A 26,706-nucleotide genomic window follows, 5' to 3' on the forward strand; every position below is an offset into this window, starting at 1 on the left:
GGAACTGTGAGAAACTGTGGGGTGCAAAGGAATCCCTGAGTAAATATGCACTAGTGGCGTGGACAGGGCCATGTTAAGGATCCCTGTGTGGAGTGGCAAACCTTCCCCGGGTGAGGCTCAGGATAGCAAAGCTTTCCTCAGCAGCAAGTGTAAATGTTGCCAGTGTGTGCAGAAAATGTCCCCGTTAGCTTCCTTCGCTGGGGTGTTACAGCCTGAAGGCTGTAGCCCTACACACACTGTTCCTACTGAGATCAACCAAATCTGTCTCCTCATTTGGCTGTATGCATAATCCTGTCTCCTTGTTCAGTTCTATGCAATAACTCCATGCCCTTGTTCAACTGTGTACAATAAACACTGGGAGCTTCAAGGGTGCTGGAGCTTTTCCATCTGAGAGTTCAGACCACCCAATACTATCTTATCTAGGTTCATATGTCTGTCCTTTCTCATTCCTTCATCCTCCTAGTTAGAGCTCCTACAGTCAAACATGCTAGAACATGGAAAGACACAAATGAGGCCACACGTGATATACTCAAAGATCACCTGGCCCAAAGTAACTTCTATAAGCATTTGTTTTTCTAACTACTACATAACAATCAGCCATTAGGACTTCAAAAATTATCTAAATTAGACCAAGCACTTTCCATCTCCCCTCTAAGAAGGCTCTGAAGAAGAGACTATTACTGCTATTTGTAAAATTATTTCCAATTTTACAGAAAGATCACAAAGGACACTGAATTACCAAGACAGCAAATGATTTAGACCAGTGGTTCTCAATCTGTGGCTCACAACTCCTTGGGCTTGAACAGCCCTTTCACAGGGGTTGCCTAAGACCATTTGAAATATTTATATTCAAATATCTATATTACAATCCATAACAGTAGCAAAATTACACTTATGAAGTAGCAACAAAAATAATTTCATGGTTGGTGGTCACCACAACATGAGGAACTGTTTTAAAGGTGGCAGCACTGGGGAGGCTGAGATTTAAACAGTAATCAAGTCTAACTCCACACCCAAAATGTTAACTGTTATCATATTGTTATCTCTTTTGTAAACTTATAAGCTACAGGAAACCCACTCATGGACCAAATAGACGCCACCCAGATAAGTGCATCTGCCAAAAGTTCCCACTTACTACCTATCCCAGAGGGTGAGATTCCTCTGATTTTTTTTTTCTGATTTTCAAGTATACCTCTTAAGAAAAAAATTTTCTTTCTTCCAAATGTACTTAATCTCTATCTATAATAAATATGTATGTGTGTTTCAGCATCTTGTGAAGTCCAGGCACTTACTACATCTAGGACAGCTCCAAAAAGCAACCTCCAGAGGCTCCATCTCCTGTCACAGACACAGACGCTTCTACTGGACCTGTTCCTTCTGACCTATCCTCAGATGGCTCCACAGACCCTGGACAGCAGGAAACAGCCAACTCTCCTAAGACTGGACAAACATCCTCCATACCCATTCTTCTAGGTTCCCTAGAGATGCATCGCCCCCAAAACCAGCCAAAGTAGCCAGATACAACAATGACCCTATTCCTGCTTTGCCATTAACCTCTTTCTGTTTTTTTCTTTTTTAATTAAACCAAAATGGGGGAATGTTAGCCTTCTGTCTAAGCTCCACCTCACAATTGCCTGGCAACAGCCAGGTTGACCTGACCCACTATAAAAGGGGCTGTTTGCCCCCTCCTCCCTCTCTTGCTCTCTTGCTCTTTCCTTCTTGCTCCCACTCTGTCCTCTCACCCCTTCCCCATTCACTTCCCCCCTCTCTCTATGTCCTCATGGCTGGCCTCAACTCCTCCTCTACTTCTCTCTGCCTTTCTCTGCCTCAACTATCCTCTATACCCCTCTCTTCAATTAATTCTCACAACCCACCTTTTGAAAGTGGTACAATTAATGTTCCTATTTTACAAATAAAAAAGAAAGAAAAAGAAAATGAGAGTAAAATGTTAGGTAACACAGCCAAGACTACACATCTACAATGTGGTCACAATATCTTCATCTCATATAAAAAGGTAAGTGAAAGTAAGGTCCTAGATTCTGACCTCGATGAACTCCTACCAGAGACAAAGGATTACAGTTTACTGAGGGCGCTCCCTCCTCAAGGTTCATCTCAAGTCTCTGAGCCAGCACACTAAGAGAAATGCTGACTGTTTCCGATTAACATTCCTATTCAACCATCTTGCCACTTTTACTAGCAGCTGTTTTCAGTAGCCATTTTTAACCCTTTCAGATAACTTGAAAAGGATATGATTTACTATTAACAAAGAGGGATCAACTTTTCACAGGAAGCAAACCTGCCATTCATTCCTGCCAGAAAGAAGTTAGAGACAACACAGATAAGGTACTCACTCACCATACAGCTTCTACAAAGAAGAGAACCTGTCAATGATGTATTTATTTAGCCAATACCCACAAGAATGTAGGAATATCACTTCTCAGTGCCCAGTGGCTAGTAACTGATAGGGTGCTCAGTTAGGATACTCACTGGCAGAATTAGTCAACTCTTAGAGTCATTGTGCAGATTAGGAAAATGAACCTTGGCTTGGTAAGCAAAAGTAAGGTGGTTGGAAGCCTCCATGTTACATACCAAGGGCACATGGTATATGTTCCACGTAGAGCTAGGTAGACCACAGCTCATTGGTCTTAGGTCATTGCACAGGAAAGTGCTTCCAACATTTCAGAGACACTTGGTCAATAGGAAGACACATACTGTTATGGATCTTCGAAAAGAAATCACAGGATGAAACAGAAGGTTCCCTCACTAGCTGAGGATCCACCTGCACTTGATAGCTTCTGGAGGGGAAAACTTAGCTTTTGTTTAATCATAGGTTGAACGCACCACACAGTGAGTGCCGTACTCAAGAGCAGCTAGGCAATACAGATTGGACTCAATGGGTTTTCAAAAGCAAAGAACACAAAGTTGGGTAGGGAGTCGGGAGGAGTTAGGGAGGTGACTATATCAATACCTCATAGGAAATTCTCAAATGATTAATAATCTGCCTTTTTTAAAAATCTATTTTAAAAGAAGGTAGAAGCAAATTTTCTTCATAGGACAATTTTGTGGAAATGTACTGTAGGAAGGATAACTAGTCAATAGAGCAAAGTTAATGGATTCTCTACATTCATGGCTGAAACAAGTACTTGTTTGCCTTTACTGGATGATGAAAAAAAGGCCAACTAGAGTACATGAAAATATAAGTAAAGTTTAAAAATCTGCATGGCTTCTTCAGAATGTTGATGTTCAATTATAAGATCCTGAATTAACTACTGACCAATTAATACTGAATTCATATACATATTCACACACATGCACACACTCACATAGATCTGCATACATAACACGTGCACATGTGCATGTGTACACACACATATGCACATTCACAAACACACATGCACACATACACACATACATGTACTTACACCCACACATACATGCACACACATGAACATACAGGCACACACTCACACATATACAGGCTCACACACATGCACACATACACACACATACATATATGTATACACATGCTTGCAAATACACATGTGCACATACATACATGTACACACATACTCATGCACACATATACACACATGCACATGCATATATATACACATATACATACATGCACATAAATGTGCTCACACACATGCACACAGACTCACACACAAACACAGACACACCCCCACACACATATACGCACACACACCCTCATACACAAATAAGATTCTGGGAAAAGAGGAAAACATCTTGATATGGGTAATAAAAAGTGAGCACAGGGTCGCATTGAGAAACAATGTGAAACCCAGCATTGCAGCGCAGTGGGCAGTGCGGGCACAGCGCAGTGGGCAGTACGGGCACAGTGCAGTGGGCAGTGCGGGCACAGTGCAGTGGGCAGTGCAGGCACAGCGCAGTGGGCAGTGCGGGCACTGTGCTCATCATTCTCACACCACTCTGAGAGCGTCACTAGCACACATGTGAGGACACTGAAGCTTCAGAAGTTGTGACATCACCAAGATCTCTTAAAGTGATGGGAATTAAAGGAACAGGCTAGCTCCAGGCTCTAAAGAGTTGACCAGCATGCTTGCTGGGTTAAATTAATGGACCCAAGCAACAGGGACAAGAACATGGGACACAGCAATGTCTGTACACAGGGAAAGTAACGGCACGTCTATGGTGGGTATGGAACACCTGACAAATAATCTGATACACTGAAGCTTAAATACTATGGAAATGCCAGCTCTACTAACTGGGCAACTCCTTGCCAACCAGAAAGCTTCATAACAAACAGAACCTAATGGACGTTCATGCTTGGCCCCATCTTCGCTCTTTGGAAATGACTAAGCCCCGGGCTGCTGTGTAGGCACTTTGTGGTAATGACTACCGTTATCAACAGTGGCAACAGTCCCGTGTTTACACAGCAGCCTTCAACACAGGAGCAAAAGCACCTGGCAAACATTTGCATTTTTATTATTGATGGCTTGGTTTAATAAAGTGACTTTCTGTCAAAGAGCTTATTAATCATTACACACACTCCTGTGACATACATGGGCAAACAGTCCGTTTCTACATGATGTACAGGGAGAATTCAAAGCCCCAGAGCCGGCCCAGAGCGGCTAAGCAAGACTGGCTGAGCCTAGAAGGAAGTCCTGAGGAAGCCAGTTGTTCTCGCCATGACTTCCCTGAAGTAAAGAGGCGTTCCCTCCTACTGGGCCATCTCCACACCTTCTCTCTGGATTCAGTCTTCCTCCTACAACTGCTTACCCTGTCCCCTGGTAATACACACACACACACACACACACACACCACACCCCTCCATCACACACCCCCACCTCCATCTCCAGCCACACACAGCATTGCTGCCAGAATGTTTTTCTTAAACTTGCTCAGAAAACCACAGTGGCCCGTCATCTATCAACACAGACCCAGGTCCTTCACAGCCCATGCAAGGCTCCCTCCTTCTGGATGCATTTATCTTCCGGATGCAGGGCCCTGCCTGTCATCTCCTGTGTTGGTCACGCAGCCTAAACTTCTGAATTCCAAACCCACTCTGCTCCTTGTACATTCTGTTCCTCTTCCCAGAAACTGTCTTTCTAACTTTGGTACTACCAAAAATATTGTTAGTCCACCATCTGCTGCTACCAAGCCAACGATACTGTTCACAGACAAAGAGAATGAGTTAATATTTGATTCACAGTTTGGGAGGTCTCAGCCTGGGATGGAGGAGCTTTTCGGCTTTGTGCCTGTGAGATTACCTCATGGCAGGGACAAGCGTGGAAGCAAAAGCACTCATTTAATGGCCATGAAGAAAGAAGGGCCAGGGTCCCACCACTCCTTCAAGAACTGGGAAGACCTCTTTCTTACTAAGCATTACCTCTCATTCCAAAAGAGCACCTTCTGGGACCCAGGCTTTACCACACACACCTTTGGGTGACCTCCAAGTGGCAACTACAACAAACATGTTCACAGTTGCATTGGAGTGCTTGCTCCTTTGTGAGTGCAGTGGCCTGGTGCCCTAGAATCCTAAGACATTCTCAGGGGTCGCCCAAACTATTCCAAGCCACACTCGCCACTGTCATGCTCCTTCAGGGGCCAGGGTGCAGCCACCTGCCAGAGATAGCACAGGTGATGACATGAAGACAGCCAATTGCCAAGCAGTCAAGAGGACTCCACTGGCCTTTGTTAAACCAGTCATTAAACAGATTGGCATCCACTTTTTTCCTCAGGTGGTTTTCATCCCATAAAAAAAGCAGATGGTGTCATTTATGTTAGCCTGAAATGGGCTTCATGTTGTTGATTTCTTCGATGAATTGTATGTACAAATCTGATAGTTTATTTTAATTTTTAATGTGGAAAGCACCAATAGTCCCTTTCAGTTGCTCAATAATTTTTCTAAGTGTGAAGATAGCAGGAAATCTGGTACCTTCAAGCAAAGGGCTCATGGCACTCTACAGAACCCATTTAAAAAATGCCACATAGAAGCCAAGCCATTTCCAGTTGTACTGTTTCCTGAGCTTTAACTCTCTGAAAGAAACTGTACTACCTGTGTGTGAGAGGCATTTATCATGGGGTTTCCCACTTCCTGTCTTCCCCCAAAGGTGTAGCTCAAGATATGTCTATGGCAGAGACAAGTGCAATGTTTCTACGGTGCCCAGCACAGCGTGTGTGTTTATACAAAGGAGGGAGGGAAGAGGAGGTTATATCTTGATCACTCTCAGAGGTCCTGCTACTCTAGTCTGGTGTCTGAAAGGGGCTACTGATCTTCATGCAAGCATCTCATATTGATGGCATATCTTAACTTACGTGGGCGCCAATAGTTGGACCTGCTGTGTGGATGAATCCCAGTACAGCTGAGAAATTGTGTCTTCTGAAGGCAAATGTTAAAAAGTCGATCTCACAAGTAAACCGGCAAATGAACATTTGTGTACATCAGTCCTTTAGTGGAAAAAGATACAAATGTGGGGAGTGGACAGAGTCAGTTTGGTTGGCTCTGCCTAAACTATCTATCTGTTATAAAGGGTAATAAATTCTCAATAATTAAAAATTACTTCTTGTAGTTGAACTATCACAGGGGTTATACTAGAGAGAACAGGATTGCAAGAACTAAACTGATTACAAGAAAAGGGGTAAAGGAAGAAATGCACATTGGCAAGTCCATCTTTGATACCTCTCTAAGTCTCCATCTGCCCTCTGATCCTCTTTCAGCTGCCCAGGAATCTGCTTCTCACCTCCACAGAGTCCCTTCACCGGCCACCACCTCCCTTGCCATAGTACTTCACTGGACCTGAACACTTAGGTGGCATCCCATGCTCTGCTTCAATGATTAAGAAGAAATTTAAATAATCTTTGATAACCCTTTCATACACTGTGGAAGTTCAGCTACACAAGGACCTGCAAGGACAATATTAATTTAGGGCTGAGCTACAACAAACATCCAACATCAGGTTCTCTTCCTTATGACTCTTTCATTCTAGGCAGGATTGAAGCACTCATGCCCCCCTGTGCAAAACATTTCTTATAGATGCCATGCTCCCAGCCACTGGCTATTTTAACATAGAATAGCCATTAATCCACAGGAGGATATTATCTGTGCAAAGCCTGTGGTCTTCAGGTCTCACTGTGGGTTCCAGGTGTTCCAGATAATCAGTTTGTTGCACGGAGGTCTATTTTCATAGAAAATGTTGACACTCTTTAACCAGAGGGATAAATGGAGACGTCACACTCGGTTGGGTTCAGAAGCAGAGATAGTTAGCAAAGAGGGTGCCTCCATCCAAATTTGATGCCTACATGAAAGTGGAAAGCTAGAAGTCAGTCTGCTAAAGGAGGTCTTACTGACTAACATTCTGTGTTGCTAGCCTGAGCTACTGGGGGAAACAGGATAGGTAATGGGCCCACCAAAGGTTATACTAATGGAAACACACAAATTTTAAAAAGACTTTTAATTGTTTTCTAGTCAGTATCTCATGGTCTCCCCCCATGGCCCCAGGGGACCAACAAGATGGGTCTGTGAGTAACGGCGATTGCTGCCAAGCCTGATGACCTGAGTTCAATCCCAAGAGTACACCTGAGGAAATGAGAAAACCAACTACCACATGTTGTTCTCTCATCCCTATACATGTACACACACACACTCACACACATTCACACACATATACACACTCATACACACAGACACACATGCCCACACAGACATACACACTTGCTCACACTCATACACACTCACACATGCAAACACACATACACACTCACACTCACTCACAATCCCACACATATACACACTCATACACACACAGGCATACAAACACACACATACACACACAAACACTAAGTTGTACTCCAAAGCTGAATTATATTGAGTCTCAAAAATCTATTTTTCTAAAAAAACACTACCATCAAGGTTGTTCATATTCCAATCTGAAGGAGCTTAAAAGTGGGTCACAGAATTTAAAATACCTACAAACTACACCCCCAAAAGGACAGCTAGAAAGAAAACATTGAATCATCTAGCTTGTAAACATTTTTATACTCTGATGATAAATAATAAATTGGTAGGTGCAACAAATACGACTAGACTATAGACCAAATTCTCCAAAACCTAACTTGAAAATAATTTCCATGTTACACAAACTCTCATTGGCATCTTGAACCTTGGTTTCAATAATAGTTCCTCTAATGTCAATTATCAGAATACAAAGAATTTTCCATGAAACCCCTGAGAGCTAATGAAAGCTTTGGAGACACTAATTTCCTCTCTAAATATGAGTCAGGGAAACCCAGCTTTCCCTGAAACAGTAAAACATGTGATCTGGTGTCGACTACTTAGGAACCAGTGACTCAGCACCCACCATGCTTAGCGGCCCATAGCCTGAGGGGGCGTATCAATCAGTGTAGAAACCTCTCCGATATGTGCAGAACTGGAGAATCTTGGTCCACTTGAGCTGCTGTAACAAACTAGCAAATAGTGGGAGCTTGTGAAACAAACAAACAATGCTAGCAATTCTGCAGGCTGGCAAATAGATACAATCCGCTTTGATGTCCTGGTTCATAGCAGGGCCTATCCCATTTGCCAGAAGAAAGTAGTCTGTTCTCTGGATTCTCTCAAAAGAACATTTTTTCTCAGGATGAGGATTCACCCCTTTGATCTAAATATCTCCCAAAGGCCAGGTCTCCTGACAATATCAACTTAGGAGTTAGGATTTAGTATATGAACTTGGGAAGAAAGCCAAACATGGTGGCACACGCCTTTTGTCTCAGCATTCTAGAGGCAGAGGCAGATGGATTTCCATGAGTTCGGGGCCAGCCTGGTCTACAAAGAGAGTTCCACAAGAGCCAGAAGAACTACACAGAAAAACTCTGACATCCAGAGACTGACCCACCTAGGAATCCATCCCATCTGAAGACACCAAACCCAGACACTATTGCTGATGTCAAGAAGAGCTTACTGAGAGAAACCTGGTATAGTTGTACCCTGAGAGGCTCTGCCAGAGCCTGACCAATACAGATGTGATGCACACCGCCAAACATTGGACTGAGCATGAGGACTCCAATGGAAGGGAAGGACTGAAGGAGTAGAAGGGGATTGCAACCCCATAGGAAGAACAACAATATCAACCAACCACACCCCTGGGAGCTCCCAGGGACCCATGGCTCCAGCTGCTTAAGTAGCAGAGGATTGCCTTATCTGGCATCAGTGGGAGGAGAGGACCTTGGTCCAAAAGAGGCTCGATTCTCCAGTGTAAGGGAATGCTAGGGCAATGAGGCAGAAGTGGGTAGGTGGGTGGAGCTGGGGAGTGGAGGTGGGTAGGGGAGGAGTAAGGGGGTTTGCAGAGGGGAACCCAGGAAAAGGAAGAAAGTTTGAAAATGTAAATAAAATAACCAGTCAAAAAGTCCCCCAAAAGAGAAAAGCAAACATCATCATCATCATCATCATCATCCTCATCATCATCATCATAAAATAATGAATTTAGGAGGGGTAAACAAGTACTCTGACTAGGAATACTTCTCCAAGTTTCAGTGAGTTAAAACAGTCCTTAGAATTAAGTTTACCATCTCAGTAGGTTAACAGTTAAGTCTAGACAGAACAGCACTTGCAATGTCAGAGTTCAGCATAGTCCCTGATCTACCTCACGTTTAAGGTGTTTGGCTCCACAAATCTGTGAGAATAGTTTCTCTTACTTTAATCAGTATGTGTTGTTCCTTGGCATTCTTGTCTCTGTGTTTACCTAGAATTTAACTCATCAGGGTTTCAAGGCTCCATTCAAGCCCAACTTTCATCTTTAATGCTACAGAACATACAGAATTTTTTTTTTTGATGTATGTAGTTCAAAGTAAAAGTCCCTCGACTCTGCCACCACTAGCTTCATAACCTGGGGAAAGCCACTAAACATTTCACACGTCCTTGTCATGGTTCATGAAATCAGTGTGTTCAGAAGGGCCTCGAGGAGGATCCGGATGGACCGGCATAGACAGAGCACTTCAAGCTGTGTTAGGTATGAGGTAGTGAGCCACATCAGCTGACATCCTCAAGCTGTGGTAGGTATGAGGTAGTGAGCCACATCAGCTGACACCCTCAAGCTGTGGTAGGTATGAGGTAGTGAAGCCACATCAGCTGACATCCTTGGCTTTACTGTCGTTTCGTTCTTCCTGCTCTTGTCTGAGCAACTGTAATTCTGGGATCCTAAGGATCTCACAGCCCAGAGGTCACTGACTTCCCTTTCTCACACAGAGCAAGATGAGCCTTTCATAGCTGGTGAACCGTGATGGCACTCAAACATTTACATGGACCTGAAGTTACCTCTATTCATAAAGCACACACATAGAAGCAGTTCCACAATCAACACACTCCCCTGGGTGTAACACCCACTCTCTGTTCAGAAGTCTCTTCTCCATTTACAATTGAAAAACAAGCTTGGACCTTCTAACTTCTCCCAGAAAGCCCTCACAGTATTTTAAACCAGCCACCTCCTTGCTACCTGATCTCAACTCCCATTTCTCTTCTCCAGGCTAAATGGTGTACCGCCTCCTGATTACGTATCACAAGGCACCCTTCTCAGTCCACACTAACTTCTCAATGTTCAAGACCCACTTCCTTCCCAATGCTCCCAAGTCCACACGCCCTCCTGACCTTCCAACGGCCTTCAAATAGTAAAAAGAAAAGTGGGTACTTTGTTTAGGAAAGCAAAATGAACCTTGGCAAAATTAATCAATGCTTATAAAAATAAAATTAAAGTCATCCATCCTTCTGGGAGATGTGTCAAACAATGCAGATCATCACATCGCCTACTTAAATGAGACTGGGAATTTTTCCAAGCCATTTTCCAGATTATATCGGAGGTACAGTTTCAGAGGCTTTTACATAGCTTGATTATGTCTATGTGTAGCTGTATACTTCCCCCTTGGTCTTCCTGGGTCCCCATCTGCTGCTCTTGTATGTCTGCTTCTGGTATTGACTGCCTCTTTTTCATTCATATTTCAAGAAACAACCATTCAACAAGTATGAACTCAGTGCCTGTTAGGTACGGAGTAGCAAATACTGGGCTATATAAAGGAGCTTCGAAGGTAAATAAATCTGGCTAGGATTATTTTCCTATTGATGCAGAGTCACAAGGAAGATGCATAACAAGGCACTGTAAGAACACAGGGAGCGGATCTCCTCAGATTGCTCCAAAGAATACTGAGTGGAAAAAAGAAAAGACAACCTCTAGGAGAAGACACCAGAAGAGGGCTAGAGCCGGCATACACCAGTAGAGGGCTAGAGGCGCCATATACAGTACCTCTTAATTTTTAATGTGTGTGAAATCACTCGAGTCTTATTAAGATACATACTCTGAGTGAGTGAATCTCAGGAGGACCTGAGATGCTGCAATTCTGTTCAGCTCTAGAAGAGGCTATGCTGTGCCTTCTTAATGTAGCAAACATTTGAAAAGATGATGTCATGATTTGAGTTTGGAATGTCCCCACAGGGTCATGTATTGGAACACCTGGACTTCATGCATTGGACTTGTGGAGGTAGGTCACTAGAGCAGATCTTTGAGAATGACACTCCAGTGCAGCTCACTCTAATCCCTGATTCAAACACCACAGAAAGAATCCAGCTACAGTTCTGATGTTATGACTGAAGCTCTTCCAACATCCTTCCATGTTATGATGGACCCTTCCTCCTTTAAATCACATCTGTCAGGGGTGTGGCCGGAGTGATGGGAAAGCAGCCAACACAGTCAGCATGGGCCAGTGTCTATGTTCGTCTGACTATGATGCTCCCTCCAGCAAACTGATTGCAAGCCAACACTATCAGAGGTCAAAAGCTCCCTATAAACCTAACCTCACAAACATCCTATCTTGGCTCATCTCATCTTAAAAGAACTCAAGGTACTTCCATTAGCCTCCGGTTGGCCCAAGTCATCCAATGCAAAGCCTATTTTATAATAAAGTGTTGTGTATTTCATGCAGTTAATTGGAATCCGCAAATTCCTGCTGCTTTCAATCATCACAATTAAGTATCCTACAACATATCACCGGCTGGGCAAAAGATCAAGCCTCAAAATCTGAAGCAGAATCCTTTTTAATGACTTTTTTTGTCTTTGAAATTAAAGTATAATTACATCATTTCCTCCCTTTGCTATCTCAAATTCATGCTCTTTTTCTTTCATAGTAGTTATACATACATACATACATATATGCATATTACATATGTATTACATGCATATATATACATATATATATATATACATATATTTCTAGGTATATAAATGTAACTTGCACAGTCTGTATAGTGTATATGATTTCAGGGCTGACCACTGGTACTGGATTAGCAATTGGGAAGGTTCTTTTCTATGAAAGATTATTTCTCTTGTCTCTGCATTTCTTAGTTGCTGAAGCATTATTCTTAGTAGCTGCACATCATGTATGCATTATTATAAGGCAAAACACAAAACAAAACCCATAAGTCAATGTATTGTAGGTTGGGGCCATCTCCAAGCAAAAGGCAGAGTGAATATAATCAGAACTGAGAAGATGCAGCAAACCACAGAGGAAAAGGACACCTGAGTGGGGGGGGGGGGGGGGGGTGGTGTGAATTGAGACACATTGGAGTCTCCAACATTGTTAGGTGTCAGGAGCCTCTGAGATAGGACTGGCCAAGAATATAGTGCTCTTTAAGGAGAACGGAAATTATTGCATGGGCAATAAAGTATAATGAAGAGTCCTTATGCAGACAGGTCATACAGTAATAACTGTAAACTAAATAAATCATGTGTCGTTTCATTGGTAGAATCATTGGCAAAACAATATGATGGTGCTAAGCTACTTGAATAAGTCCAATAAAGATGAGAGACCTACTTGGTAACAGAGATAATAGACTTAGACCAAAGGGTACTAATCTGAGAAGCATTTAGGAGACAAAACAAGTTGATTTTAGTTTCACTTATTAATTTTAAAACCAGGTGGTTGTAATTTGCTATTTCTTTACTTCCTAGTGTCTATTCTTAACATGATGCTTGGTTATATGTGATCTTGAAAAAGCCACCTGCTTTCTGTTAGCAACTCGTACCACATTCTTTAGAAAGTAAAGAGTTGACCCAAATAAATACTGTGGTCTCTTTTTAACCCTGAACTTTATAACCCTACAGGCTTTAATTAATTTCTTATTAAGGATTACAATCATAAGGTATGTTCTTAGAGGCTCAAACAATACCAAGACTATAAATCTATATATATGGCTCACATGGAATCTGCCTAGCCTACAGATATGGAAGCCAGTGACCTTTTCCATCACCACCTTCTTCACCTCTGACGACATTCACTTCCCAGGTCTACTCCTCTGGTGTGTAACCACTGCCAGCCATTCTTTACTTTCAGTGTTTTTGTTCCTACAACAACCCTTTCAGTGTTCCCTCTGGCCTCGGCCTAATCAGTCCCCAAACAAACTCTGAGAACCTGAAGAACTCGCAGGTCAGGAAGACTTCGTGTTGAGCACTATGTCCATTGCTTCTTCACTGCCTGCGTATCTGTTGCAAGTTTTTAACCCCCTAAACTCTGCATTCCCTGGTCTGTAAATCACAAAGATGACTGAAGATTAATGTTTATAGAGTGCTCAGTGTAGTGCCTATTACACAGTAAGAGTTCAAAAATGATACAACTTTGAGAGACAAATCTTTAAAAGACTAGAGTAGGCACTTCAAAAAGAAGAACACCAGTTGGCTACATTAAGAAAAATGGAATGATATTCATCATTAGTAATCAGAGAAATGCAAATTGATACTTATATGAGTATAATTACACATCCACCTGATTAGAAAAAACATAAGAACTTGCAAATGAAGTAGAAAGGAAAGTGTTGAGATTCTCCTTCATATCTCCATGAGTACAAATTGGTGTGTCCAACTTAAAAATATTTTTGAATTATTTATTAAAATTAAAGGTACATATGCCTCAAAACTTAGCAATTCCTTCTCTTTATATTTATTCTAGATATACGTGATACAATCTGAATGTCTGTAAACAGTGAAGGGACAATCTGAATGTCTGTAAACGGTGAAGGGACAGACAGAGTTTGGTATATTTGTACAATTAAGTGCTCTACACCAACTCACACAAATATGCTCTCTGTGTGAACATTACCAAGAGCATATACTATAATGACAATACGTGGAATTGAAGTGCAGACAAACTGAAATGCATATTGTAGAGCCACTTTGTTATAAATTCTACAAAGAACAGCAGCAGGTGAGTGACAGCTAAGACTCTTGTGCTGTGGAGGGAAAGGTGCGTGATCTGGAGTGTGCAGGGCTTGCTGGGAGTCATCATCTTCACCTTCCATTTCCAATTATAATATGTAATTAAGTTATATATAGTAGAAGATAGAATATAATCTTCTAGTGGATGAAATATCTACAATTTTAAAAAACAGCCAGTTGTACTACTCTCCGACTTAAGATTTCCAAAAGCTCTTCATTTCAGGATAAAATGCAAGCACCTTAGCTTTGTCTAAGAGATCCCTCACATATCTGCTGTACCCCTCTCCACCCATGGTGCTCATGCATCCTCCCAAGCAATTGCTCTTGGGGCTGATTGTCTAAGTGTTCCAGCCATGTATTGATTGTGTCTTTCCTCTGACTAACCTCTTGGTACATGTAAACGCCCACCAAAATATCCCTTCTGTGGAATCTTCCTTGACTAATTTTCACTGCATCTGTGAGATCCTCTCTGAAATCCCTTTGAACCATATGTCTACCCACTGTACCACACTTCACGAATACATAATCTTTAGAATATATTTGTCCTGATAATAGCACATCATGTAAGTGACACATTCTTTAAACTGAAAAGTCCTTTAAGACAGAGAATTCCATCTAGTCAACAAGTCAACAGCATATCTACACAATAGATTCTCATCAAGTGTTAGCTTAATAGATTAAATGTTTAGCCTGGGGATAGAATACACCTTCTAACCACATAACATATAGCAACATATAGAGTCAACTGTATAAAACTGTCATTGTTATAGATCATAAGTGGTTGGTTAGTGGCAATTATCTATGATTCTTCCTTTATAATGAACATACAATACATTTTTGTAAAGTATACTATAGTGGATCTTAGATATTGGATTTGCCTCTTCATTGTGATGGTTGGCAGATTGTAAAAACCATAATGTGAATCACTATAGAATTACTTTCCTCAGATTTCTGCAACTATAAGAGCCACATTAAAGCACAGAACAGCCTTGCTCTGAAGAAGACACCAGGCAAATGGAAGTGAGACACTGATTGCCAGCACCAACAGCTTCCTTTGCAGAGTCTTCCAGACACTGTCCCTGCATTCTGTTATTTGGGAGGCCGTAGCCTCTTCATCCCCACTTCAGCTTACTAATTGCTGACTTTAGTGACTGATTACGAAGCAAGTGTAGACTTGACTTTAGACATTGTATTTGGGTGTGTTAATATTTTTATAAAATAATACATTTTTCAAATTATTCTAAGTAGGCAGAGCAACTAACTATACCTCTAATGTTGTTTTCCTGAGCAGATGGATTTGTAGCTGAAAATATCCACACATGTGATGGAGTTCTCTTCCCTATGTGTCTGAAGAGCTAAATGACATGTGTGAGGGAGTATGGGAGTAGGGTGGTGTATGGAGGTTCGGTTGGTTTCCCAATCATAGTTTAGCTCAGAATCAATTTATCCACTAAAAGAGTTTAATCAACAGAGTGTCATGTTGCAAACAAACAATGCTACTTAAAAGAATGTTCCCCAACCTTTACTCTACAACATGGAGTTATTGACTGAAGCTATCCTATGTAGACTAGGATGGCTCATGGGGGTGATTGCTGTGGTATTTTGCAAAAGCACAGAATTATGCACAGTATTAGCAGCACCACACCATCAATTAATGTACATGTCTTTTTCCAATGGTTTTTGCCTAAATTGACTCCATTTTGAGCAGTGCTTCTTCAGATCCATATATGAGGTGATGCGTGACAATATGGTAAATGGGTCTTGTTGACAATCAGCATCCTACTAAAGAATATGTGTAATGCTTCACTTACCACTGCTTGTGTGGCTTCTCATCTATGGGAAAGAGGTCTTATTTCAACAGCTTCTTGCCTGAGTGGCCATAACCAAGATCTGTGATGCTCCTGCTGGTGGTGTTCTCACAATAGCCTAAAATCAGAGCAGAACAAGACTTCAGTTTTATTCTAAGATTCCACACTAAATTTCATCTTCACAATTAAAACCAAAATACTAACATCAAATACAATAGAACAATTTCCCAGGTGACAAGGAATAAGAAATGACATTTGAGGTAAGAGCCTCTGTTAGGATTTGTTGCAAATGAAGAAACTTTGGTGGCCTCCATAGCAGAACAGCTAGAGGTTTGTAAAAATCTGAACATGGAAATTATCTGAATGGATGGGATATTTACTTTTCTTACTGTGGCCTTAATTTTGAGATACATCGATCAGTTCAGCTTTCACTGGAACATAGTCTTCTTTTTACATCACAGTTCACCGGCTACACAGTTACCAACAAAAAGAACCCTCTAGGATCCACAGCATTAGAACTAAGCTGATGCGAAGATGGAGGCAGAAGAGGCCGCTATAGTAATCTGATCTTATTGGAGTATTGACAAACCCACTCTTTATCCTTGCTGCCTGCCTAAGTTTAGAGCAGATTCTCAAGGCCCATGCCAAGTTTTTACGTTCTACCCACCTATTGTCAAACCTCAGGCTTGATAGCCACCTTATCAAATATGGCCACCGTCCTGAAATAATCTCTCTTTCCGGTCAAATAAGGGTCTCATCACTGTCCTTGGCAAGAGTTACACTGATTTCTAGGAATAATCCTACCATCCGCTCATCTACTTCCAATACCCCAGCATGGTCTGCTCTGTCATACATAGCCATTTTAATGGAATATATCTTCCTCTTCTTTGTTTCGGTTGTACTGACCATCAACTGACAGGTTGTCCTGTCCTCACTGTTTAACTCAACTCCCCACAGGAGCATCGACTCCAACAGCTAAAGCTCATCTCACTGTCTTCCACGCATAGCACTTCTCAATTAACAGACACCTATTGTGTGCCTAGTGTGCCCACTGTGTGCTAGGCTGATCCAAGACAGTGTCTGAAGGGACAGGAAATTACTGTTTGGTAAGGTGGTTGGTGTGAAGAGGGAAGCTCCCCCTAGAAACACAGAATAAACACAGCCAAGTAAGTGGACCTAGGTGCCTGCCTTCACACTCTGTGGTTTCAGGTCCCATTTCCACACTGAAAAAGAACAATGGCTTCAGGATCTCACACTTAGGCAGCTTCTAGTACATCCAGGCCGGTCACTAGCCACACAACAGGACTTGGTTTGATTTCTATGACAAAAACCCACTGACATGTATTTCTAAGGCTTTAAGTCTCTGTTGTTTATGTTTTGCCTTGCTCCTGACATTCAGGAGGAAGAGGAAGGAGGAGTAAGGGGAAGAATCAGTAGAATCCTGTCCATTACTACGCAGGCTGCTTAGCATGCCCGGTGCCCTGTGCCATGCCTGGTGCCCTGTGCCATACCTCATGCCCTGTGCTATGCCCGGTGCCCTGTGCCATGCCTCGTGCCCTGTGCCATGCCTCATGCCCTGTGCCATGCCCGGTGCCCTGTGTCATGCCTGGTGCCCTGTGTCATGCCCGGTGCCCTGTGCCATACCTCATGCCCTGTGCTATGCCCGGTGCCCTGTGCCATGCCTCGTGCCCTGTGCCATGGCTGGTGCCCTGTGCCATGCCCGGTGCCCTGTGTCACGCCTGGTGCCCTGTGTCATGCCTGCTGACCTGTGCCATGCCTGCTGACCTGTGCCATGCCTGGTGCCCTGTGCCATGCCTGGTGCCCTGTGTCATGGCTGGTGCCCTCTGCCATGGCTGGTGCCCTGTGCCATGCCCGGTGCCCTGTGTCATGCCTGGTGCCCTGTGCCATGCCTGGTGCCCTGTGCCATGCCTGGTGCCCTGTGTCATGGCTGGTGCCCTGTGCCATGGCTGGTGCCCTGTGCCATGCCCGGTGCCCTGTGCCATGCCTGGTGCCCTGTGCCATGCCCGGTGCCCTGTGCCATGCCTGCTGACCTGTGCCATGCCTACTGCCCTGTGCCATGCCTGGTGCCCTGTGCCATGCCTCATGCTCTGTGCCATGCCCGGTGCCCTGTGCCATGTCTACTGCCCTGTGCCATGCCTCGTGCCCTGTGCCATGCCCGGTGCCCTGTGCCATGCCTCGTGCTCTGTGCCATGCCCGGTGCCCTGTGCCATGCCTGGTGCCCTGTGCCATGCCTGCTGACCTGTGCCATGCCCGGTGCCCTGTGCCATGCCTGGTGCCCTGTGCCATGCCTGGTGCCCTGTGCCATGCCTGCTGACCTGTGCCATGCCTCATGCCCTGTGCCATGCCTGCTGACCTGTGCCATACCTCATGCCCTGTGCTATGCCCAGTGCCTGTGCCATGCCTGGTGCCCTGTGCCATGCCTGGTGCCCTGTACCATGCCTGGTGCCCTGTGCCATGCCTGCTGGTCTGTACCATCCCCAGTGCCATGCCCAGTGCCCTGTGCCATGCCTACTGCCCTGTGCCATGCCCAGTGCCCTGTGCCATGCCTACTGCCCTGTGCCATGCCTACTGCCCTGTGCCATGCCCGGTGCCCTGTGCCATGCCTGCTGACCTGTGCCATGGCTGGTGCCCTGTGCCATGCCCGGTGCCCGGTGCCATGCCCAGTGCCCTGTGCCATGCCCGGTGCCCTGTGCCATGCCCGGTGCCCTGTGCCATGCCCAGTGCCCTGTGCCATGCCCGGTGCCCTGTGCCATGCCCAGTGCCCTGTGCCATGCCCAGTGCCCTGTGCCATGCCCGGTGCCCTGTGCCATGCCTCATGCCCTGTGCCATGCCTGCTGGTCTGTACCATGCCTGGTGCCCTGTGCCATGCCCGGTGCCCTGTGCCATGCCTGGTGCCCTGTGCTATGCCCAGTGCCCTGTGCCATGCCTGCTGCCCTGTGCCATGCCTGCTGCCCTGTGCTAGGGCTGCACCTTCAGTCTGCACACCACTCAGAGCATGTGAGCAGCTGTGACTGGAATAATTACACAGGAGCTCACTGCCATTTATTTTTCGGTACAAAGCTTGGATTTCCATCCCCACCAGCACTATTTTATGAAATCTATGGGTTTTGTATCATGGAGGCACCAGGAAAGAGAATAGTGAGAAAGGCCACAGTAGCTTGTTGTGGGTCCAAAATGTCAATTAGACTATGAAATCCTTTGCTGAAAATAGGTGTGTTTGAAAACTGCTTTCATATGTACAAGTTTGATTTAGAGGTTTTTTAGTGTTACCCGGTGTATCCACTCATTTTACCAAGATTCACTATTAAAAGGGGGGCTCTATATTAAACATAGGGGAAACAATGGCTCTCAAAATAAATCTTTTAACTTTCTTTTCTCTAATTAGCCTGTGAGATTGAAACATACTGAAACTGTGGGGGTGGGGGAGCAGTCTGCTCAAAACACTTGAACTTCAGTGTGGAAGCCAGTACAGAGTAACCAGCGCACAAGCTCGGTTCTAAATGACAGCTTCTCTTCAAACAATATGCAGCAAGCCCTCTTCTCCTAATCGGCAGCAGCACATCTCAACACAAGATTATGTAATGCAATAAATAATCTCAATTTGCTGAAGACACAAATGGGTTTTGTTCGCCTTGACTGATGAAGCAGCTCCCCTCCTGGTGAGCCTGTAGGCCACTTTCCCCACGAGCCCTCCCCTCGGCTTGGCTCAGGAGAAGGTGCAATAAGAGATGCCTGTGTGGTGGGAGCTCCTCTGTGTGCCCGCAGCAAGGAGAGCACCGCGCTCCTTTCTAGTCACTACTGGACACTGCTGTACCTCTCTATAAAAGACTGCCACCATGCCAACCAAGAGCTTTGGAAAGAACCTTACAGGAAGCAGGGGAGCAGGGATGAGATCCCCTACGTGTGGATGTGTTTGCTTCTTGTGCAGATTGAAAACACCCTTCACCAGCATCGCATTTTTCTGACGAGCAACCAAAGATTTGCTTGGCTCCCTCACAGCAATTATACTCCAGATCCAGCCTCTAGCTACAAATAGGACCTGAGGTCAGCTCTGGAGCAAGAAGAAAACATGCCTGACCCCGTGCTTAACAAACAAGGAAACCTCACTGGGTCTTTATCTTGTCATCAGAATGGAAAGCCTTTATGGTTAAGCTTGTATACCAAGGGACAGGTTCATTTACACGAGGCTAGACTATAACTTTTAATATATGTATGTGCCTTTGAACATTTACATTAGGCAAATCTCCTTTGCTTCTGATATTCCTATAGCACATACTGACGGTGAGTGAGTTCTGCTGTAGATTTAAAATAACATTGTTCTATAGCATCCATATCACCTCTCAGTTCCTCTTAACCTTGAAACATCTTGACCATGTACTATGAAACTGTAGTACTAGCTGCAGATGCACCAGACAATGACAGAGAGAACACACTCCGTCCCTGTGGGATCAGTTCACAATCACCCCTTCTGGCAAGCAAACATACCCCTTCCCCCAGCAGATGCTGTTTTGGGGGACAGCAGGAAGCTGGAGGCTGAATTTGCCACTCCCCAGGTAGTTTCAAGCTCCCCTGTCACTGGGAACCTCTTTCATTACAACTGCAAAGATTTTGCCCTGAAAATGAAAGCTACTAATGACCTGAGGGAAGGAGAAGCCAATAAGGAAGCTGGAAACTCATACTTAAGGTCAGCCACCTCCTCATCTGCTTTTCTAGTCCCGTTGTGGGGAAAGAGACAATCCCTTCTGGTGTAAGTAGATAAATAAAGTGTACAAGACTTTGCGTCAATTTGAAGGGTAAGACCAAGATTTTTTTTTCTAAAGAAAGGAAACACACACCAGAAGCAGCAAGACTGCTACATCAAACTGTCTACCCCTAAATCCCCATGATTCCAAAGTGGAGTTGGAAGCTCGTGAATTCTTTCATGAGCATGGCTCCTGTGCATACATGCTCACTGAACACAGCCGTCAACTGAAGCCTCTCTGAGAGAAGTGGCTATTACCGCAACCATTTTAAAATATGTTGATCAGCATCCTGCAAACCTGTCCAGGATTGACAAAAGCGGCATTAGAAAGAGGCAGAAATTGGGCAGGTAGTGCCTGGTAACGGCAGCCTTCCTTCACTCCCAGCTGTGGCCTGTCCCATATGACTTAGCCTGTATTCATGAAAGTTATCTCTGTCACGCAGACACATCACTCTGCAGCAAACGCAGACCATGTAAACAACCTTGTGGCTGCTCCGAAACCTACTGCCCTGGGGTAAGCCATTCCTTTCTGTGGCCAAATTGCAATGCCCTTGAAAGTTATCTGCAGAAGGGAGTTGAAGCAGTACCTTGGTCCCTCTATTTAAATGTTGGAAAGAAAACATATATTTATATATATATATAAATACATACAAATACATATATATGTATATATATGTACAGGTATATGTATATGTATATGTATATATATACATACATATGATTTTCTTGAAATATCCATAACCTGATTTACTTGGAGGTTTTCAAATAAAGCACACTTATTCTCTGAAGCACAGAAACATGAATTCTGATAACTGTATCATCAAGCTCTTTTCCAACGACACTTTTTTTTCTTTCTGAAATTACTCTGACATTTCTAGGGGACACAGTAGCTCAGCACTGAATACCTGGGAACCTTGCCATAGAAAAATGCTGCCTGCTGCGACTGGGCGATGACTTTCTTAAAGGGACCTTCACCTAGGTGGCTGCGGTGGCAGTGTTTGCTCCTTTCCCTGGTCTGGTCCCTGTTCTGTGTTCCTGTCTGCAGCCCAAATTTAGCTCAGGGTCTTTCTACAAGAGGAACATAGTTTTCTAATATATTTGTAAATAACTCTAAACTGAATATATTCTAGAATATTTCAAGTTAAACAGAAATAAATATTTATGTTTACTAATGACATTTTGAATGTTTTATGAGACCCATAGCATTTCTCAGATTAAGTGAGATCCAGACTCTTTCTCTCTCTCTCTCTCTCTCTCTCTCTCTCTCTCTCTCTCTCTCTCTCTCTCTCTCTCTTTCTCTCTCTCTCTCTCTCCCCCGCCCGCAGTGTGTTTCTCTTACTCTGCCAAGTCGTAATAATAATGGTCTGTCCCACCTTCTAGAATTCTTCACTCCAAACAGAAAGGTTTTAGCCTCTATCTGAGAAGAGATGCTTTTCCCAGAGAAAAAACGCTTGCTGCCTCAGAGATAGTATACTTGGTTAAACCGGCTCTCCAACACCACCATCACTTCCTACTTTCTCATGCTTTCTCCCATCCCACCAGGAGCGATGACAGATATCATCCACCCTCCCAAACCAGCTTAGAACCCAGAATGAGCAAGGAGCCACCTACCATTCCGTGCCTGAGAACTAGGATCCTGGTCCGGCTGTTTGCCCCAGAAATCCTCCCTACTGGGTTTTCATTAGCCACATTCCAAACCGGAATAAGGAGGAGAGTCTTTGGAGGTGTAGAGATTGTTTAAAAATAATGACAGGTGATTTCCAAGAAGACCCAATCTTTAGCTCCCTCAAGCCCCTAGGAATTGAGGAGTGAGGAAGAAAAAGGAAATTTGTAAAAATGAAAATAGAAAAAAAAAGGGGGGGTAAGCATATAAGAAGCACCACCCACCCCCATAAAAATAAACGGAGACGACGAGGAGGCTTAAGAGAGCAGAGAGCGGCTTGCTGAATCACCCTCTCACTGCCTGGAAACCATTGTGCAGCGGGAGGCTGCCTGTACCATTGTGGAACCTACCAGAGGAGACGGACAGAGGGCCTGGGGAATGGGGTTGCTATGGCAACTGAAAGGAGCACACATGACGTCAAAGCCCAGAGAGGTCTAGGGAGGGGTAGGAGGAGGAAAGAGAAAAAGGAAAAAAGTCTATCTGCAGCTACAGCTACCTCGTTTTCTGGTAAAATGAGAAGCAGGTTTCAGAATGTAAAGGAACGGGACTGTGGCAACCAAGATCTGCTAATTCAGCGCGGGTGGCGGGGGAGGGGAAGCGCGGGGGGGGGGGGGGGGGGGGGGGGGGGGGGGGGGGGGGGGACGGACGGAATTCTGCACAAAGCCAAGGAGCATCCTCTCTACTGCTCCAGCTCTGCAGAGCACCAAGGGTAGATCAAAAAGCCATTGGAAAACCAGTCACCCTGGCTTTTCAACTACCTCAGCTTTTTACAAACAGCGAAGAAAGGCAGAGGAGTACCATGTCTCTGAATGTCAAAACAAACGAGATGGATGCACCTCAGAAGAGAACCTGCGTCCGGACCACAGAGGTCATTTATCCAACCCCATTTCTTCTCGGTCTCCTTATTTTTGTAAAAAGCCTGCATAAATATCCATTAAGGCAAACTCACTAGACTGATATTTATATTGCAGTTTAAGGTAGAAAGAAACTACTGACAATTTGAGTTAATAAATTAGGGTGATGGGGGACGCGTTTTCTGGTTTCAGAAAATTCCATGGGAAACTAATGTAAATTGAGTTTATGACATATCTCATTTTTAAGCAAATTTTCTAACTTTGCTATATGAAATTTTAAATTATATATGTATTATATATTTCTTAATTTATATATATATTATATAAATTATATATATATATGTATATATAGCTTGATGGAACAATCCCTAGAGTACTTTCACTATTAAAATGTTTACCAAAACAATTTTTACCTTATTTCACATAAAGCATCATTTCAATACATATTTTGAAAGTAATCCTAGTCTTTGGACTTCTCAAACTGCACAATTAGATTCAATGCTGTTTTTTCTCAAACATCTTTTAGATGGGTTTCCATCTGTTGAACCAAGTAGTGTTAAAATGCATGTTTCCACCTTGGAACTGGTGCCCTGACTTGAACGAGGAGCTTCTGTCATCCAGTAATGAGTAAGATAAAACTGGTGTAAAGCCAGCAGAGATGGTGGACCCTGCAATGCATCATGAAATCCTAAGGCACCACATTGGGTTTGTGTTCTCAGTGCTGTTTAACCTGAGAAGAAAGTTAGGACCGGGAAAGCGATGTGAGCTTTCACTCTAGAACTTCCAACATGGTTTTGGTTGTTTCCTTGTTCTGAATTCACGTCCCATAAGAATCAGTAGCTGACTACTGATTTTTACTCTCCACTTGGGTCTACTTATGCACTATGCTGCCTAGTATAAAACTATGGCTGAACCATCGAACAACGTCACAGTAGACAGCTTGTAAACTATTGGTCAGGATGTCCCCTCTTTCCTCTGCCTCTCTCTCTCCACCTTTTCTGTGCTAGGAACCAGATGCCTAGGCCGACACATGCTAAGCAAGGGCTCTGCCACCACGCAGCATCCCCAGCGTGTTTCCATGGCAAAGTCAATCCCAACACTGAACTTCAGCTCTCACCTTGCACTCTGAACAAATACTGAATCAAGAGGTTTACGAGAATATGAGGGTTAAAAGAATCTGTAAAGTTTGTAAAGTAATGTGGGTCCTCTAAATGAAAGACAAAATTCTGATCTTGAAGTAGAGTAAGATTTCTTAGGGCAAATGAATGTATTCTCTCTGAAAAAAAAGAAAAGAAGAGAAAAGAGAAGCATATTTCATCAACGTTAAAAGCTTTTACTTACCCACAGTCATCAGTGAGAAGGCAGACTAGAAGAAAATATTGGCATGCCTGTGAAAATATACTCAATTCCTGATTATACAAATTCCTGATTCTATGAACATTTACAATCTGGCAATGAAAACAAAGATGTTTGATGAGTAAGAGGACTTCATCAGATACCTGAAGGAAGGCTTATCAATAGTCCATATGTATATGAAAAGGCACTCAACATGACTAGTCATCAGGGAAAAAATGCTAATTAAATCCACGAAGAAATTCCACTCCATGTCTACAAAAATGGCTAAAATGAAAAGTACCCATACTGAGAGGGCTATGAGGAGCCAGAGCTGCTCTCCTTGCTGGCTAGAATAGAAAGTGATAAAGCTACTTTGGGAATCAGGTCAGAAGATTTCCATCGTGATAAACAGTCACCTACAGTGTGACTCAACAATTCCATTTCTAGGTATTCATGCAAGGGAATAGAAACATGCCCACAAAATGTTGTGCATAGATGCTATACCAGCTTTATTTGCAATAAGTAAAAACTACAAGCAATTAAATGTATGTCCACAGAACAGATAAGCAAACTATTTTATATTCATGTAGCTGAATTTCACAAAGAATTGCAGCCATGAATAGGTTTACATCAACCATTTTCATTTATTGGATAACATTCTACATGGCATTAGTGTCCAGGAGTAATGGATGCCAACCTGAGGTGGAGAAGAGTGGGATTGTTTAAATCGTTAATTCTCAACTTGCATATTTCAGTGGTGTTTGCATTATTAAAATAGTATTTAAAATCTATTCTATATACCTCAAAGAATAATGTTCCAAAATTTGAGTGTGAAATAAATACAAGTGATTTTTTTAATCAATACATGGATAGTTTCCATTCCTTATTGGAATAAACCAAAGCTTTATTCAACAACCATGATTTTAATATATTCTTCTACTGTCATATTTCAAGCCAACAAAACAAGTTTCAGGACCTCTTATACACCAAACAAATGCATGGTAAAAAATATAATAGAAACAGGGAAGAATAGATAATTTATGAGATTATTGTGTTTTCCATGCAGCATGTTCTTTCAGTTGAGAAGGGCAAACTCTTTAAAATGTTGTTGAATGAAACCATTTAAAGAAGGTCTGATTTGGGCCATTTCAGTATTGTGAATTTTATGTAAATTCTCATTTTTAAAAGGTAGACTTTATTTATCAGCCATTGTTTACAGGGCTCTGTATGTAGTGGCAAGTGTAAAGTGGTACTGCTAAGGGTATTGAGGAATGTGTATCTCTTTCAAAATAAGCTACTAAAGCATCCAACAGCGTAGGTAATTCAAAAACACTGTTCTGGCTGAACGATGTTTTTTCCATGAGACTGAGGTATAGACATACCTGTTCTATTTTGATAGGAATCAGAGCAATAACTGCATTGGGGAGACAGGCAGTGAACGGTGCAGAGTGAGAATTCTCTGAGCAGTGATGAAACTGGCCTACATGGTGATAGAGATGTGAGCTGTTATATATGTACATCAATTTGTCAGAACTATTTGAGGTGTAACTCTTTGAATGTAAGCATCTAATACTGTTAAATTCTAATTTCAGGGGGAAATCCTTGTCAATCTCTGAGAAGGAGATTGATAAAGAACCAATATGTTAGAGTTCTAAAACTTACAAGTGTAAATGTAACCTTTATTCACCATATATAATTGTCATCTTAGAGGCTAACTGTTGAATAAGGTCACCTTTTCTAGCTCTTCCTGAATTATGACTGGCTGGTTGAACTCAGCTGTTCTGGCTCAAACTCCTCTCCAAGCTGACTGATTCAAACAGGCTTCTCTCAGCTTCTGACTGAATTGCTCTGCTTGGCCTCAAACAAACTCTCTCAGTCTGTTCTAATCTTCTGGATCCTTTTTATTCTCTAGCTCCTTCGATCTTCACCTGCAACCTGTCTCTGTAAAACTATCCAGGTAAAACTGCCTTCTCTCTCTCCCTCTCCCTCTCCCTCTCTCTCTCCCTCTCCTTCTCCCTATCCCTATCCCTCTTTTCCTCTTCCCCTCCCCCTC

General features: G+C 43.2%; 1 protein-coding gene across 6 annotated transcripts in view; it reads right to left on the reverse strand.

Moving 5' to 3' along the window:
• Nucleotides 1-22,801, reverse strand: part of Mapk10 (mitogen-activated protein kinase 10) — a 294,149-nt gene extending 271,348 nt beyond the window's left edge. For 5 of the 6 annotated variants that reach the window (XM_031337017.1, XM_031337021.1, XM_031337020.1 and 2 more), the window contains exons 1-2: nucleotides 22,413-22,801; nucleotides 16,043-16,157 (exon numbers count right to left, since the gene is read on the reverse strand). The gene's annotated coding sequence lies outside the window, so the exon portion shown is untranslated. The remainder of the gene's footprint in view (nucleotides 1-16,042; nucleotides 16,158-22,412) is intronic. The other variant, XM_031337018.1, reaches the window with a different exon arrangement.
• Nucleotides 22,802-26,706: the final 3,905 nt, after the last annotated feature.

The sequence above is a fragment of the Mastomys coucha genome, unplaced genomic scaffold (genome assembly GCF_008632895.1).
Source record: "Mastomys coucha isolate ucsf_1 unplaced genomic scaffold, UCSF_Mcou_1 pScaffold22, whole genome shotgun sequence".
In the NCBI taxonomy this organism is placed as follows: domain Eukaryota; kingdom Metazoa; phylum Chordata; class Mammalia; order Rodentia; family Muridae; genus Mastomys; species Mastomys coucha.